The sequence below is a fragment of the Podarcis cretensis genome (genome assembly GCF_951804945.1).
Source record: "Podarcis cretensis genome assembly, chromosome: 5".
In the NCBI taxonomy this organism is placed as follows: Eukaryota; Metazoa; Chordata; class Lepidosauria; order Squamata; family Lacertidae; genus Podarcis; species Podarcis cretensis.
This window is the reverse complement of record NC_137174.1, coordinates 75,662,600-75,679,495: the sequence shown is the minus strand read 5'-3', so window position 1 is coordinate 75,679,495 and position 16,896 is coordinate 75,662,600.

Below are 16,896 nucleotides of genomic sequence, written 5' to 3'. Positions count from 1 at the left end.
GAACGGACCTCCAGAACGAATTAAGTTCTTAACCCAAGGTAACACTGTATATGAAACTAAATTAGGGACTCAGGACTAATGAGACTATATCACATCTAAAATATGTCACAGTCTCTCTCTCCCCCCCACTTTTATATATTAGAATGGATGCCATGTTAGATGGTATCAACTACATTTTCAGATCCAATAAAAAACAACGAACAGCCCACTGTTCCGATTTAGGTTTCCTAAGCAAATTTCTGAGAATCTTGTCTTAAAAGGGGGTAACTTGGATAGAGGGATGTGGATGGTGAGCAAAAAGAAAAGTAAGATCACCCTCTAAAGCTCACATTATTCTCTTGTACATAATACATCAGTAAACTAGATTAAATGGTTTCTTGACCCAGTTTGTCTAAGATTATCCAGAGATGCTGCATATTGAAGAAGTTTACACTTTGTTCTTCATCCTAGAAATACTTCAAAGTTTCATAACAACTTCAAGTAAAAGCAGACCAATTAATCTTCAAGCTCTTAAAAATATGACTATGACAGATTCTATCACACCACCTATATTCTCCAGGCCATTAAACATGCTTGCTTTAATCTTTCAGAACAAATGTAAAGTTTGGTTTTATAACAAGCCAGGTGAGCTCCTGATCCCACCACAATGTATTTTACCTCACTAAATAGTAATTTGCATCAGGGACAAAAGCACAAAATAAGAGAGACATTTTCAAGGATTCTCTTTCTGACCCACACCAAAGCACCCTGAATAGTTCGCAAGTATGCTCTGGGCCACAATAAATTACAGTCTTTCCGCAGAGGGAGGTTTCACAAGACTATTCCACCCCAGGAACATTGAGATTGGAAGTCACCTTCTGGCGACTCCTCTACTTTAAATGCGGTTATATGATTTGGCCTTCAGTATGGTTGGAAATGCATGGAACACCTTACCACAAATGATCATAAGATGTAGCCTATCTCCTTGAGACATGAAGTTCCACATGAGTAGAAGCTTCCTTATACATGTCAACATCAGGGGCAGCTCTGTATGCTAGGATTATGAATGGCTCTCTGTGGGGGCTGAATAATGAGCCAAAGGGGGGATTTGGGGTACCCCCTCCTCAAGTTGAAGTGCAGTGTCAATGAACTCTCTGAGCTGGATGGGGCCATAATCTGGGTGGTGGGATAATCTGACTCTCTGGGATAATCTGACCTGTGCCAGCTCCCTCCTGACTCTAAAATAGGATTTATAAAACTTTAAAAAAACACACACACAACAATTTAGCCCTGCTCCCATATCAATTTGGGGACGAACACAGGGTGGGTGGTCCCCGGGGCAGCCCAGGACAAACAGACCCAATCTGTGGGCTGGAGATCTGGGCCACAGGATAGATCAGAGGGTCTGTGCAGAGCACTAGTAAGCAAGAATACAAATGATGTTAGGATTCTTGCCCTGTGCTTGCAGACATGGGATTGGTTTTATCACATGACGGTGTATGTTTTCATTCCACAGTGTGGGAAGTGACGGAGACAGGATATTTGTATTACTGTGTTCCACGATGTAGGACATTTGTTTCTTTGTTTCTTTCTCTTTGCTGTCTGATGAGAAAGAGGAAGGAGCTATGTCAGAATGCTCTGAGTGTATTATATGTAAATAAAGTAGTTTAGCCAAAATGCTGTACTGCTGAGTCTGTCACGCGAACTGCCAATACTCTACAGAATCCTGAAGTGTGCTGATGCCTCTCAGAGATATCAATCGCTGTGATGTTCGGGCTGGAGAAAGACTTTGAGTCTCCTGAATGACCGACCAGGAGGGAGAGAACATGCCAGCCTGGCATGTGTCTCTGCCAGGTTCCTACTCGTGTGTAGGACGTTCCTGACAAAAGACACAGCCACCTCTTAATTATTCTAAGTGAATCTCTTTTACTCCCCCCACAAAAGCCCCTGCACCTCTCTGCCTGCAATTTGGCAGGCTGAATCTACTCTGGAGGGATTTCCATTTCTGTGCTTTGGTCAAAACGGGGAAACAGTAAAGCAGCTTTTAGATTCCTCATTATAGTGAAAGGCAAACACAGTGCTTTGTTTTTTATGCAGTGGCTCAGAACCTATATCACAGATTGAAGCAAAGGGAGCACAGAACGACTCAGAAATAGACTGGATTAAAAACACACACATAGAGCTTCAAGGCAAGTTTTGGAGCCAGTGCACACCTCTGTTGTATGCACACTTGGGTTACATATGCAGATGTCTCGCAAACACCTGATGTGAATAAGAAGGCTCTGTTTGTATGAGGTGGGATAATCGGTTCCATTAGTATTCTCACAAGCACAGTGCTAACACTGCTAATGTAACGTAATTAATGTAATGCAATATACTCTTAAGTGTATTTCAGATAACCTCAGCATGAAAGCTAATGTAAATTAAATTTAAGCTTATGGTATCAGAAGATGACAAAGAAAAGAAAACATGCCATTTAGGTTAGAAAATAGATAGCAAGTGCCAAAGTCGTTATGGGGTTGTACTAGCAATGGGAAGCCCTATGTTCATTGGTGGCCTAGAACCAGCCACGAACTCTCAGCCTAGCCTCCCCCCAAGTGGTCCTGTGTGGAGAACCGTACCAGGTTGTGGGAATCTCATTTTATTTATTTATGTATTGCATTTATATCCCACCTTTTTCTCCAAGGAGCCGAAGATGGTGTACATTGCTCTCCTCGTCGTCATTTAATCTCTGCAAAAACCCTGTGAGGTAGATTAGGCTGAGAGGCAATGATTGGCCGACTGTAATGGCTGAGTTAGGATTTGAACCCAGTTCCAACACTCTAACCACTACATCACATTGGCTCTTGTTTCACCTATGACCCGATTCCTCTGTGGACCTGACTTTACATTTTGCATAACTTATCCATATGCTAATATATTATATTGCCCTTTTACTGATAATTCCCACTAGATAATAACCTTTTCACTTTCATTATAAATTTTTCTAGTTTCTCTTAACCTTTTGTTACTGCTGCTGCCACTAAGTATCTTTTATTTTCTATTTCAGTTTAACTTTCCGTAGCTATATTTAGGTTATAGTAGAGCAAAACAGCTTAGATACAAATGTAAAATGAAAACAAAGTATAATATATTTTATTTAAGTTTGTTCCTAATAGATGGTGATGTGCGTATATGCCATTGCTTGTGGAACTAGATGGTTCACTTTGTTACAGTTACTTTAAACAGAAATGTGTATACTAAAAGTTTACTATAACTTTAAGTGGGAGTGCATACAGAAAATAGGGGTGGGGTATACTGGGCTGAGATCGTTGAGGGCTTTAAAGGTCAGCACAAAGGCCAGATTTAGGTTTGATGATGCCCTACTGAAGGTAATGGGGCCCTTTATATGTCCAGCTGTCCTTTGTCAACAACAGATTGTCGCTGTTTTTTGTGTTGAATATATACTATGTGGTAATTTATGGACCTAATAGGTATCTAAAGCCATTTGCACATAACAAAATATGTATTTTATCAAAGCAATTGTTGAACTGTAATACAATTAAGAAGAAGTATATTAATAGTGAAATACAATTAAGAAGTATATTAATAGTGAAATAATTAAGCTCTAACTTAAATGATTTAATTAAGCTCTAACTTAAATGATTTCTTATTCACAACAAACTCAATAATGCAAAAACATTGGCATTTGCCAATAACAAAAGTTCCTTTAGAAACGCAATTTACAAAGACTCATAATCTAGTCTCTAGAAACTTGCTATAACATGAAATAATAATAGCAAACCAGTGATATTTTAGGGAGCAGGCTAGCAGGCGGGGCCCATTACTTACATCATAGGAGCTTACACAACACAAAACACTGTTGTTGTATGTATGTTTTATTGTATTTGTTTTTTATCTTTATATTTTGGAAATGTACATCCAGTTTATTTTTTCCTTTAATTTTTTTTGGGGCCCCCAAGAAAGTGGGGCCCTAAACTATAGCTTGTTTAGCTTATACATAAATCTGGCGCTGGTCAGCACCAACACTTTGAATTGTGCTCGGAAACATACTGGGAGCCAATGTAGGTCATGTAGGTCAATGTAGGGTTGCATTCAATTGGACCCCCTCCCAATCCTCTCTAGAGCTCATTTTGAGGGCAGTTGGGGGAGGACCCCACTATTGTATCACTGAATACAACCCAGTATGATGCTTCCACAAGTGGTGAGGCTTAGATAGAATGGGGAAGTATCATGTATTCTGCTTCACTGAGCTCCTTGGAGGAAAAGCAGACCAATGCAGTAAAAAAACCAAGGTAGTAAAAAATAGAATATTGGTACATTTGATATTGTTTACCTTGTTCATTTTTCAAACACAGTGCTGGGTTGTTTTTTCCCCTACACCTCCAAAATTATGTCTTGTCTTTGTAGAAGAGCCACTTTAAAGTACAGATGATTAGGAAGAGAAAGAGAAAACAAGGTTAGGAAGAGGGAGCACAATCAGGCTTGCCTAATCAGCCTGAAAATGTTGAAAACACATTATCTGTAATTAGCACTTCTTGAATTCCCTTTCAAAACAGTGAGAAAAATTAGTATACCTTGAATTTGACTTTTACATTAATTATATTTGTGGGAAGTTGAGACAGTACATCAGGAGCTGACACCATGTAAAAATTAGAGCATTTCAGAAAACAACTCCCTCCCTCCCCCCCTGCATGAAACAAGCAGTCAAAACATATCAGGCTTTGCAGACCGATGTAGAAAACTCTTTCTGCATTTCTTGTGGATTTGGTATTCCCACCAAATGCCACATTTTGCAGTGAAACCTCTCTGCACTCATGTTGCTTTCACCAGTGCAGGCTGAATAGGCCAGAACACACCACAGACACTTGACTGTGCCTGGAGACAATGGATTCCATTTGTGTGCATGGAATGTAAATGCCGGAGTTTGATTTTATTCTTTATAAGATGGGCAATGTTACTGGGGCAGGGATGCGGGTGGCGCTGTGGTCTAAACAAGTGAGTGTCTTGGGCTTGCCGATCAGAAGGTCGGCGGTTCGAATCCCTGCGATGGGGTGAGCTCCTTTGCTCTGTCCCAGCTCCTGCCAACCTAGCAGTTTGAAAGCACACCAGTGCAAGTAGATAAATAGGTACCGCTGTGACGGGAAGGTAAACAGCATTTCTATGTCCTCTGGCTTACATCATGGTTCTCTGTTGTGCCAGAAGCAGTTTATTCATGCTGGCCACATGACCCAGAAAGCTGTCTGCAGACAAACGCTGGCTCTCTCGGCCTGAAAGCGAGGTGAGTGCCACAACCCCATAGTCGCCTTTGACTGGACTTAACTGTCCAGGGGTCCTTTATCTTTACCTTAAGTTACTGGGCAACTGTAACTCTACAAAAAAAAAAAAAAAACCACAGTGAGGTTGCAAATGGTGTGAATGATCATCTGGAATAAATGTTTATCTTCAGTATACTGTGGAGAACATATGGCATGCACACATTCTGTGCACAGATATAAATATGCATCGATATCAATGTATTCATGTTATAATGGATTATGACTATAGGATAGTGCTCTGCAGAGCCCTTCCATGTGCATTTGCAGCCTTGTCCCAATCAGGGCCCCCTAAATCAAGTTAACTTGCCCTGGGCTAGGCCTGGCACTACCCACCCTATCCTGGAACTGCTCCCAAATTAGTTCTGTGGGCAGAGCTAACATTTAACTAGGAAATTGTCAGGGACACCCATTAAACACACAGCCTTCATCTGTACATCTGTAGAGATATCTTCTACATAACATTCAGATACCTGCTGAACTTGTGATGTTAAGAGAGAAAGAGCCTGTGGGCTTTAGCAACATTTGGGTGCCTTGGTGCTGACACAGCCATTCATTAAACACGGGGAGGGGGCCTGGGAACAGACCTAATGTGTAGGTGTAATGGAGTACAGATAAGAGTCATGATCAGAGGTAAAGGTATGAGCATAAACAAGCAAAGTTATGAATGTTGATTCTCCAGACAAACCACCAAGGAGCTGGCATGGGAGGGAAATCAGAGTAAAGTCATTACAAATTAGAAAGTGTGAGCGAAAGGCCGGAAACTGGAGACAGAACATGCCAAGTGTCAGAACATGCTTGCTTGCTCACTCACCAAATGTTACGAGTTCAGGATGCAGCCCTCATGACATTTTCCATCTCTGAAGGAACTGTTAATTTAATCCTTTGTTCAGTGACCATCTTTGATTTTCATGCAGTTCTTTCAACTATTCATAGTTTGAACCTGACTTCAAATAAGCCACTTAACTGCTATTCCAAACATATGTCAATAGCAAATCTAATTGCAGCTTTGTTGAACTTCCAAACCTTTGTCAGAAACAGAAGAATATGCATGCCTTTAGGTTGTACTTTGTTCCTACATCCTCTCATTTTATATTTACCACATCAAAGTACACACAATATATATAATATCATCAGATGCTTCTGGTTTGCTTCAAGATTTAATTGCTTGGAATAGAAATGTATTGTTTTATTCATTTTTATGTAAGTATGCATGATTATTCCTAGTCTTTCCAATCTTCCTGCATAAGGACATTTTAGCATTTAATAACTCCCTCTTTTCATTTTATTGTTGTCAGTCAAACTTCTAATATTTATATGCAACAGAAGAAATAGCTAACACATCATCATTATTAAACATTTCCATTAATCTGTTAGGAAAAGGCTCCTTTTTGTTTTGACATATATTGCAGAATTTTCTTAATTGCAATGCTTAGACATAGGGAAATAATCTAAGAAATACAACTTGAAATCCATGTGTAGTATGAAACTTTTTCTAAGAGGCATTATATGGATGGGCACTAGAGACAGGACCTTTTCAGTGGTGGCTTCATGCTTATGGGACTCCTTTTCTAGAGAGGCATGCATGATGCCTATACAGATGTCACAGCTGGACATTGGGCAATAGATGGAGAAGAGCCATGAGATAGGCTGGTGGTCAGAACTGGTGAGCAAGGCGAGTAGGGCCTAAGGATAAATCAGAAGGCAGGGTTGAGGAACGTGCTGACTGTCAAACAAAAGAAAAATCAGGATCTGAGGGGAGACCAGAAGGGAGGGCTGGAGAACAATCCTGGAGTCAGGACCACAGAGGGTTCAGCATCCCAGTTCAAACCAGGGAGCAGGACTGGAGGATAATCCCATTTAAGATCAAGGAGCAAGCCCTGCATTTTAAGATACACTAAACCTCAAGTAGTTTTTCTTTCTTCAAGCAATGCTCATGGGACAGGAAGTCCTTTAAACTCCTTCCTGCCTAAAAAGGTAAAGGACCTCTGACAGTTAAGTCCAGTCGTGAATGACTCTGGGGTTGTGGCACTCATCTTGCTTTATTGGCCAAGGGAGCCATTGTGAGTAGAAATTTGTACCTTGTGCATGCCAGTTTTGTGTTCCTTAAAGCCTCTGGCACATTGCTATACTAAAATAAATGGGAGGAGTTATTGTAGTTCTTATCTTTTAGACAAACATTTCCTTGCAAAATAGCACCATTTGGGGCCTCTCAAGTCTTTTTGTGTGTGTTAGGGAAACTGGCAATATAGCACCTTTGAAAGATGCTCTCGGGAGCGAAAAAACACAGCTAGGCTGAATTCCAAAAATAGCAATGACAGACTTTCAAGTTAAAGAAATCGTATGACCTAAAGGATTGCTATTCCTGTCCCTCTTTTTTCTGGAAATACTAAAGAGACTGTTTAATTACTTGCTGCTTATGAAAGCAGGCTCAGATTTGCTCTCCTTTTTATTTTCAATAAATTAAGACCTCTGAAACTCAGTTATTAGCAAAACACCACAAGTGCTCCCTTCTTGCACTTCCTGTGCACAGCAAACACCTTTTAAACCCTACACCAGCATTCTGGGTGTAATTGTGATCTTGCTGACTGTTTTATGCTGGTTTGTGGTCTTGTGGCCTTTTAGTTTATCAAGTACTGTATGTATTTATACTTTAATTGTTTTTTATTCTTCCTGTTGAACTGCTCTGGGCGTATGATTTAAGTGTGCTATGAAATGCCTTTAGGCTGCTGACTTAAGGGTTTTATTTGCAACCAAAAGTGGTCTGTGCTTCTCATACAGTACCCTGCAGCCAAGGGCTGCCAAAGACATTATGGTGCTTGGGGCAAAATGCCCCCTGCTGCCCCTGTGATCGAAGTGTGGGGGGAGCATGTGGCTCTGCAGGGGTTTCTCTTTAAGAAGTAATCTTTACTAAGGCTTGCCAGCTTGCTGCAGGTTTCTGAAGCTCCTTTTCTGCCCAGGCTTGGTGAGAGAAGCCCTTGTCCATCTTAGCTTGGAGCATCCATCTTAGACCTCCTTACAAGCTAGGGTTAATATGGTGGAATTGAGAGCACAAGGGTTTGGTAACCCATACTCTGAAAGTGAGGGGGAGTGACCTAACTAAACCTGGCAGGACATCATACTCTATGGTCTTAACCCATTCATACATTAACTGGAGTTAAGACTGTTGATTATAAGAGGCTGCATATCTCACAGCACCATCGAATCTCATTCTCTAATGCTGGAGCTCTGTCTCTAATGTCAGTGGGGATGTCTGAATCATCCAATGGTCCTGAAGGTTTCCTTCCAGTGAACATGGGATGGCACCCTAAGTAAATAAATATACAGACTTGGCCCAATACAGTAGTTCAGTGCCGGATTTACATATAAGCTAAACAAGCTATAGCTTAGGGCCCCACTCTTGGGAGCCCCAAAAAATTTTAAAGAAAAAAACCCCCTGGTGTACATTTCCAAAACATAAGATAAAAAACAAATAAAATAAAACCTACATACAGCAACAGTGTTTTGTGTTGTGTAGGCTCCTATGATGTAAATAATGGGCCTTACCTGCTAGCCTGCTCCCTAAAATATCACTAAGGTAAAGGTAAAGGTACCCCTGCCCGTATGGGCCAGTCTTGACAGACTCTGGGGTTGTGCGCCCATCTCACTTAAGAGGCCAGGGGCCAGCGCTGTCCGGAGACACTTCCGGGTCACGTGGCCAGCGTGACATCGCTGCTCTGGCCAGAGCCAGAGCCAGAGCCAGAGCCGCACACGGAAACGCCGTTTACCTTCCCGCTGGTAAGCGGTCCCTATTTATCTACTTGCACCCGGAGGTGCTTTCGAACTGCTAGGTTGGCAGGCGCTGGGACCGAGCAGCGGGAGCGCACCCCGCCGCAGGGATTTGAACCGCCGACCTTTCGATCGGCAAGCCCTAGGCGCTGAGGCTTTAACCCACAGCGCCACCTGCGTCCTAGTTTGCTATTAATATACTTCTTAATTGTATTTCAGTTCAACAATAACTTTGATAAAATACATACTTTGTTATGTGCAAATGGCTTTAGATACCTATTAGGTCCATAAATTACCACATAGCATATATTCAACACAAAAAACAGTGACAATTTGTTGTTGACAAAGGACAGCTGGACATTTAAAGGGCCCCATTACCTTCAGTAGCTTAGGGCCTAAATCAAACCTAAATCTGGCCCTGCTTACCATTCAGCCTCCAATGAATGGACTGTTGGGTTTTAGGTTTTTTAAAATATGTATATATTTATATATATATAATCAGTTTTGATGGTGAAAGTTAAAAAGATAGTGATTGTGTGCTTTGCAATATCAGTGCTGGCTGACATGGTGGGTGTTTGGGTGCTTCCCAACCTCAAATGGAATACCATTCCATCAGCAAGGACTGAGTGGAATGAGGAATTGATCCTTGCCCTACTGTCATGCTAGCAGCTTTACTGCCGTTTGGGCGATTAGGCTGTTGCCTGATTTCATCAAACACACTGGTGTCCAGTCCCTTTTTTCACCATGCTCATGAGCCACAAATATGTGCCTGCTGGACAATGTAAATCACTTTAGGATGTCTCATGAGAACTGATTCAGAAATGAAATACAGTGGTGCCTCGCAAGAGGAAATTAATTCGTTCCGCCAGTTTTTTCGTCTTGCGATTTTTTCGTCTTGCGAAGCACGGACTTTGGAAAAGCTTCAAAATCACCAAAGTCTTCAAAAACCTCAAAAAAGGCTACCACACCGCGTGCTATGAGTTGCTCCTCGAAGTGAATGCACGGTTCTAAGAAAAAGGAAACAAACTTGCAAGATGTTTTCGTCTTGCGAAGCAAGCCCATAGGGAAATCCGTCTTGCGAAGCAACTCAAAAAACGAAAAACTCTTTCGTTTTGCGAGTTTTTCGTCTTACGAGGCATTCGTCTTGCGAGGTACCACTGTAAATACTAATAATAAATAAAAAAATGCCTGCATGGGAGTAGGAATGGAGGGTCCTGTCAGCTTTGCACAGCACAGTGGGACTGCAGATTGCACCCTAGGCAGGAATTACTTTCAAATCAATGCACCTTTCCGCAATGAAACATATTTGCAGCACATCCACTTCCTACTGTTCCAGATTTGCATTCTGAGCGTGTGGAGATGGCAGTCACCTTGCAGCAAAGTTCTTTCATGAAATTATACATAAATTGAAGAGGATAAATACAATAGAGTGGTTTAGACACTGCCGACTTTTCTGCAGGCAATATGCCAAATTTAATCAATTAATTTCCAGTGTCTGTCTGATTTGATAAGGAATAATAGCTATAGTGGGTACCTGATAGCGATTGGCAAAGCCAATAGTATTATTCATTCAGAATGTATATTAAAAATCATTTCATGTAAAATAAAAGCACATTCTCTTCTTTTTTTATTCACAAAGTATTCCCCCAATTAACCCATTTGATCGCCAGATTCATCAGCAGGTGGGAACTAAAGCACTGAAGAATAATTCATCATCAGGGCGGAAACACAGCTTTGCTTATGGGATACAGCAGTTGTGAAAATATATATATATATATATATATATATATATATATATATATTAATAAAGATCTGTAGTGGCTTAAAGCAAAAGTACATTAAACTTTGAGAAAGCAGTTATTAGTGTCAGTATAATTAAGACCGTGTCAACCAGCTAGAACCATTACCTTATATTCCTACCACAGTGAAGAATGGCAGGAGTCTTTGGGGAAAGTTTCACAAACCCAAGACTCAGGCTTAAAGCACAACTAAAACACTTATGAAGCAGTCTCATACTACAGATAATTGTCCATAACAGAGGGTGGCCAGGATCCATTCCAATGAGATCAGGAAGAAGCTGGTGGGCTAGTTCATGCTTTGTATGCTCTGGAGGTATTTGGGGGATCAGAGAACTTTCCAGTGGGTGGAGCCTAATTAGCAGTGGCCTTTGCCTTCCCTCATACTGGAGCTAGAGCTTCCAGAGGTCAAATATTCAGTAAGAAAAATAACAAGAGAACAAAATCAAAAGGAGAAGAATGTAGGCCAACTCACTGATAATGGTCCAGGAAGGATTGGAGCCTAAAGTTTACAGCATTCTGCATTGATGGAACAGCCTTCCTTCTTCCAGAGGCTTGCCCCCTTTCCTCTTTAATAATAATAATAATAATAATAATAATAATAATAATAATAATAATAATTCTACCCCAGCCACTCTGGGTGGCTTTCAACAGAACATTAAAAACAGAATAAAACTTCAAACATTAAAAACTTCCCTAAACAGGGCTGCCTTCAGATGTCTTCTAAAAGTCGGATGGTGCCACCACCGAGAAGGCCCTCTGCCTGGTTCCCTGTAACCTCACTTCTCGCAGTGAGGAAACTGCCAGAAGGGCCTTCTGGTAGTTCCCTCACACCTGAACCTCAGTGTCTGGGCTGAACGATGGGGGTGGGACACTCCTTCAGGTATACTGGGCCAAGGCTGTTTAGGGCTTTGACTTGGGATAGCTGGCAGGAGCTTCAACCAGCTATGAACAAGCACAGTTTTTTCCCCTTATTCTCTATTCCTCCCGCCCCACAGTGGTGAGCAGGACTGCCATTGTGGCTAGCTCCTTTTCCTCTGTGGGAGGGTGAGGTCCTGCTGGTGGTTCATCTGCTGCTAGTCTTCCCGAGGTGCCCAAAGCAAAGGACAGAGCACTAGATATTTGAAGGTGGGCTCTGCTTCGTCCCATGAGTTGCTCAGTCTTTGTGGCCTTTTGAGCTAGACCGGCTGACTGTGTTTGTGTGTTCTCAGAACACAGATGCAATCAGGTGTCCCTGCTCCTGCGTATTTGTGAGATGCCCTTTTCATGGAAATAATGCAGGCAAATATAATATGTGTAGGCGAAGCGGGGGGAGAGCTGTGGCAGATTGGATATATTCCACTTGCCTACACTTGACTTTGGGTTCTAGGGCCAAACTGTGATTTGTGCCATCTTGTCCCCTCAATCTAGGTGAGGCTAATTCTTGAAGTGACGACTACTTTAGGAGCTTATACTTCAGGAATACCATAGGCACAGAATCTCTCTATTTAGGGGTATCAGGGTAGAATAGTATAGTTGTCAGGGGTTCAGGAGCAGAGGCACAGGGAGGAGAGGAGATGGAGAGCGAAGGGGAGGAATCCGAGGGGAGCGTAGGAGAAGAGGACAGTGGACCGAGGGATTCCATGAGCCTCTCCAGCAAATCGGAAGATTCACAGAAGGGGGCGCCAGTGGCCAGGGGTAGGGGGTTCCCAAGGGGAACGCCCCAGGAGCAAGGGGGCAGCAGGGATTCCCAGAGCAGTAGTTGGAAATCAGGACCAGCTTCCCCACCAGAGCAGAGTGGGGGGGGAAGAGTCCCAAGGATCGGGGCCAGTGCATTCCCCACCAGGGAGAGAAGATAAGGCAGGGCTGACCACACCTCCATCGGAGAGTCAGACAACGGAGGGGAGGTCAGATCCGGCCAGTATCCCGGAAGAGGGAAGCAGTGACAGAAGTAGTGTAACGGTCAGGAGGAAGGTCACTGGGTTGGCGCGAGAGGCAAGTTCAAATGTACAGGAGCGCGGGACAGCAGAGAATGAGGATTGGGAACCGGGTCCTAAAGCCCGCCGGAGGGAGGGGGAGGAGCTAAGCGACTCAGCGTCGGAGGAGTCCAGAAAGGGCAATGCCCCAGCAGGCAGGAGGACCCAGAGGAGGAGAGAGCAGCGTAAAAGGTGGAGCAGGGCTAGGATCTTAAACTGGTGTCATAGGGGAGGAGACTCAGACGGTACTTCGCCGGTCTAGGGTTAAGACGTAGAGCTGCGCGCTGCGGCTTGGAAATGGAAACTGAACATCAATAAAGACTTTTGTACATAACGACAGCCTGGCGTTGGTCCTCTGTGAGCTGGGACCTAGGGGCAGCTCTGACAATAGTTATTTTAATTCAAACAGTGCAATCCTATAAATGCACAATAGAAGCTAAGTCTAAATGAACTCAATGAGACTAAGGAAAGATTAATAGGATCACATTGTAAATCAGTTTTCCTCTGTCCTTTAGATGCTTTGGGGTCTAATTTCCACCCTCCCTCACCATGCTGCCTGGGACTGTTGGGAATTGGAGTCAAACAACATTTGGAGAACACAAGTTTGTGGAAGGCTGCTGTAAATCCAAGTGAATATTTTAAGTTCAATGGGACTTAATCCTAGGCAAGCATGCTCAACATTGAACCCTTAGTCCCATGACTATTGTGCTATTGTCATCTAAAATGTTCTGGGAATAGGAACTGGGATTAAACATGAGTCATTAGGAACCTGGATAACACTATTTTTGATGATGGTGCAAGGGCCAGAATCTTAATGAATCTGTTAATTCCATGTTTATGAAGGTATAGTACAAATTTGTACTATTTTTCTTAACAGAAATGTGTATTGTCTCTTTTACAGGGGATGCACAGTGAAAACAAAGACAAAGAAATATCATCAAGTTTATTTTTTATGAATCAATGCAGTCTCAGAGTTCTATTACTCATGAATATCTTAGGGTTGCCATATTTCAAAAGGTGCAAATCTGGACACTTTTTTGCAACACTACCAATATGGGTTTCCATACATCTGGATTTTCCTGGACACTTCAGCAATTTCCACCTAGACGCAGCTATGCCAGCTATGTCTGGGAAATTCCAGCTGTCTGGCAACCCTAGAATATCTGAACTACAACTCCCAACATCCTTGACTATGTGTCATGTTGAATGAGACTGATGGAAGTTGTAGTCCAAAACATGTGGAAAGCATCACATTGTTATCCATTTTAGAGATTTTACAGAGTAATCCTAATTATGACTTCTCAAAAGTAAGTTCTGTTTAATCAATCACTCAATCAATCTTTATTATGGTCCAGAGATGCAACAAATCGTTACAAAGCAATACACAATTCATACAGCCTACCTCCAGCTTAGGGACGCCTAGGGCTTGCCGATCGAAAGGTCGGCGGTTCGAATCCCTGCGGCGGGGTGCGCTCCCGCTGCTCGGTCCCAGCGCCTGCCAACCTAGCAGTTCGAAAGCACCTCCGGGTGCAAGTAGATAAATAGGGACCGCTTACCAGCGGGAAGGTAAACGGCGTTTCCGTGTGCGGCTCTGGCTCTGGCTCTGGCTCTGGCCAGAGCAGCGATGTCACGCTGGCCACGTGACCCGGAAGTGTCTCCGGATAGCGCTGGCCCCTGGTCTCTTAAGTGAGATGGGCGCACAACCCCAGAGTCTGTCAAGACTGGCCCGTACGGGCAGGGGTACCTTTACCTTTACCTTTACCTCCAGCTTAAACAAGCATTTTGATCAGAATATAGGGATCATTGGTTCTTGCAACCACCGATAAAAACTTTGCCACTGCTAATGTTCTAGCATTTGTCCAGTCTTCCAATAGGAACCTGACATAGTGAGCCTCTGATTTTCCCGGGAAAGGTACCAGCAAGGGTAGTATCAGTTCAGCCCTGGCTTGCTCATATTTTGCACAGTGCAACAAAATATGTTTTATGGAATCAATATCTTGAGCACACAAGCAAAGTCTGTCCTGGTAGGGAACTCCTCTCAACTGAATTAATTGGGACTTAACCTCAAGTAAGTGAGGTAAGGGTTACAACCTTAGCTGTTAAATAGCCAAGTGTTCATCCCCTTTCCCTCTCTTATCCACCCAACTGTGGTGCTCATAGGAAATGCACCAATCTAGTATATCCCCTCTGGATCTTCTTATATATTTCTCTTCCGGAGGTACCTTTGAGAAGCTGTGGCTCTGCTATTCTGTGGGAACCTTGCCTTGAATGGTGGTGGTAGTGCTGGAATAGCTTGCTGATATATTTAGCCAGCTGCTGTTGTATGGTGATCACAATATTTTAAAAATCAAGTGCCGTGTAAACACTGGAACATTGGCTCTTTGGGCAATATATTAATCTGGCTAGAATTTCAGTAAACAAGATACTTGCCAAAATTCAAATGCACTGTGAGGATTCAGTCCAGTGCCACTTAAGAAATACCTGATTAACATATTCCTCCCATAGCAGACAATGTGTGTGTGTGTGCGCGCACATGTGTGTGTGCAGTCTTTGCTAAACGCAAAGTCTAATCAAGCAGATGGGTAATGCATAATGTTGGATTCCAGTTGCTAGAATGGAAAACCTTTTCCAATAATCCTGATGACAGCAGTAGGATAAATAATCAGCTCAAAAACTGAACTGACAATGATTAGATGTTTTAAAGATTGAAGTGGGTGGAGTGCTCCAGATATAACTGTAAAATGAAGCAATATAATTTGCCCCCTCTTAAACTCACACAGCTTCCTCATCTTGTATTAGCAGTGTTTTGACTTTTCTTTTAGTTAATCCTAAGGCTGACTTTTCACTGTTGTGTCACAGTCTGAGTTGGCCATTTGTCCATAATCAGTAAATTTTCTGTGTAGAATGAAAAAGCTGTGATTGTGATTCAGTACGAATCCTAATTTATTGGATGCTGGACTTCATTCTCATCACTGTCTCTGATTGTGGAAGTGAGGCTAAAATCAGCCCAGATTGATTAAATTTATGTTTGATTGACTGATATCACAGGGCATAGCATAAAGTGTTTGACTGATGGAATCAAATGTTTGAGTTAGTTTGATAGTTTAATGAACCAGTCAGTGATAAACTTGGATTTCATCAGATACTCCAGCAAGCCAAAATTAATGAAGATAGAGTCCATGTCAATGTTCCCAAGAACATTTGAAAATGCCTTAATGAAAATTAATTTTCTGATCTGATTTGCAAAGCAAACGGTATTTGAATCATACTTTATGTCAAAGGATTGTGAGAACGTTTCTCAAATAAAGTATGCCTCAAAAGATTGTTATAAGTTGGGGGGAGGCAAGACTCCCCTAAAATATCTGGGTTCAGTAAAGGGTTAGAATTTAAGCAAACCTGTAAATTCCTGGATCCAGTGCGGGGCTGGAATTTAAAGCAGTCCCGCCTCCCTGTGTCCAGGAAACTGCCTGGTGGAAGAACCATCAAGAGGTAATGACTGGAATGGCCAGTGGCCATTAAGAAGGCTGTTAACTGTGAAACTCTGGGCTGGACAGAAAATGAGGAAAGCCCCTCCCTGAAGTTAGAGATAGCAGAGACAAATGGCCTGAGTTTCAGGGGGGAGAAGCAGAATTGCTGTGGGTGATGGAAAAAGTGTCAGTTTTGTAAGCTGGAGGGTAGGGGTGAGCATGAAATAGGCAGTCTGTTTTATTTCTGCAGAGAGGGGCAGACATGACGTTTCGATTGTCTTTGAATCTGAGGCTGCAGCAATGGAAGGAACAGGACCCTCTTCCAATGTGAATGCTCTGCCCTCTCCCCATCTAGGTTCAGGTTGTAGTAAAGGTAAAGGGACCCCTGACCATTAGGTCCAGTGGTGACTGACTCTGGGGTTGCAGCGCTCATCTCACTTTATTGGCCGAGGGAGCCGGCGTACAGCTTCCGAGTCATGTGGCCAGCATGACTAAGGCGCTTCTGGCAAACCAGAGCAGCGCACGGAAACACCGTTTACCTTCCCGCTAGAGCGGTACCTATTTATCTATTTGCACTTTGACATGCTTTCGAACTGCTAGGTTGGCAGGAGCAGGG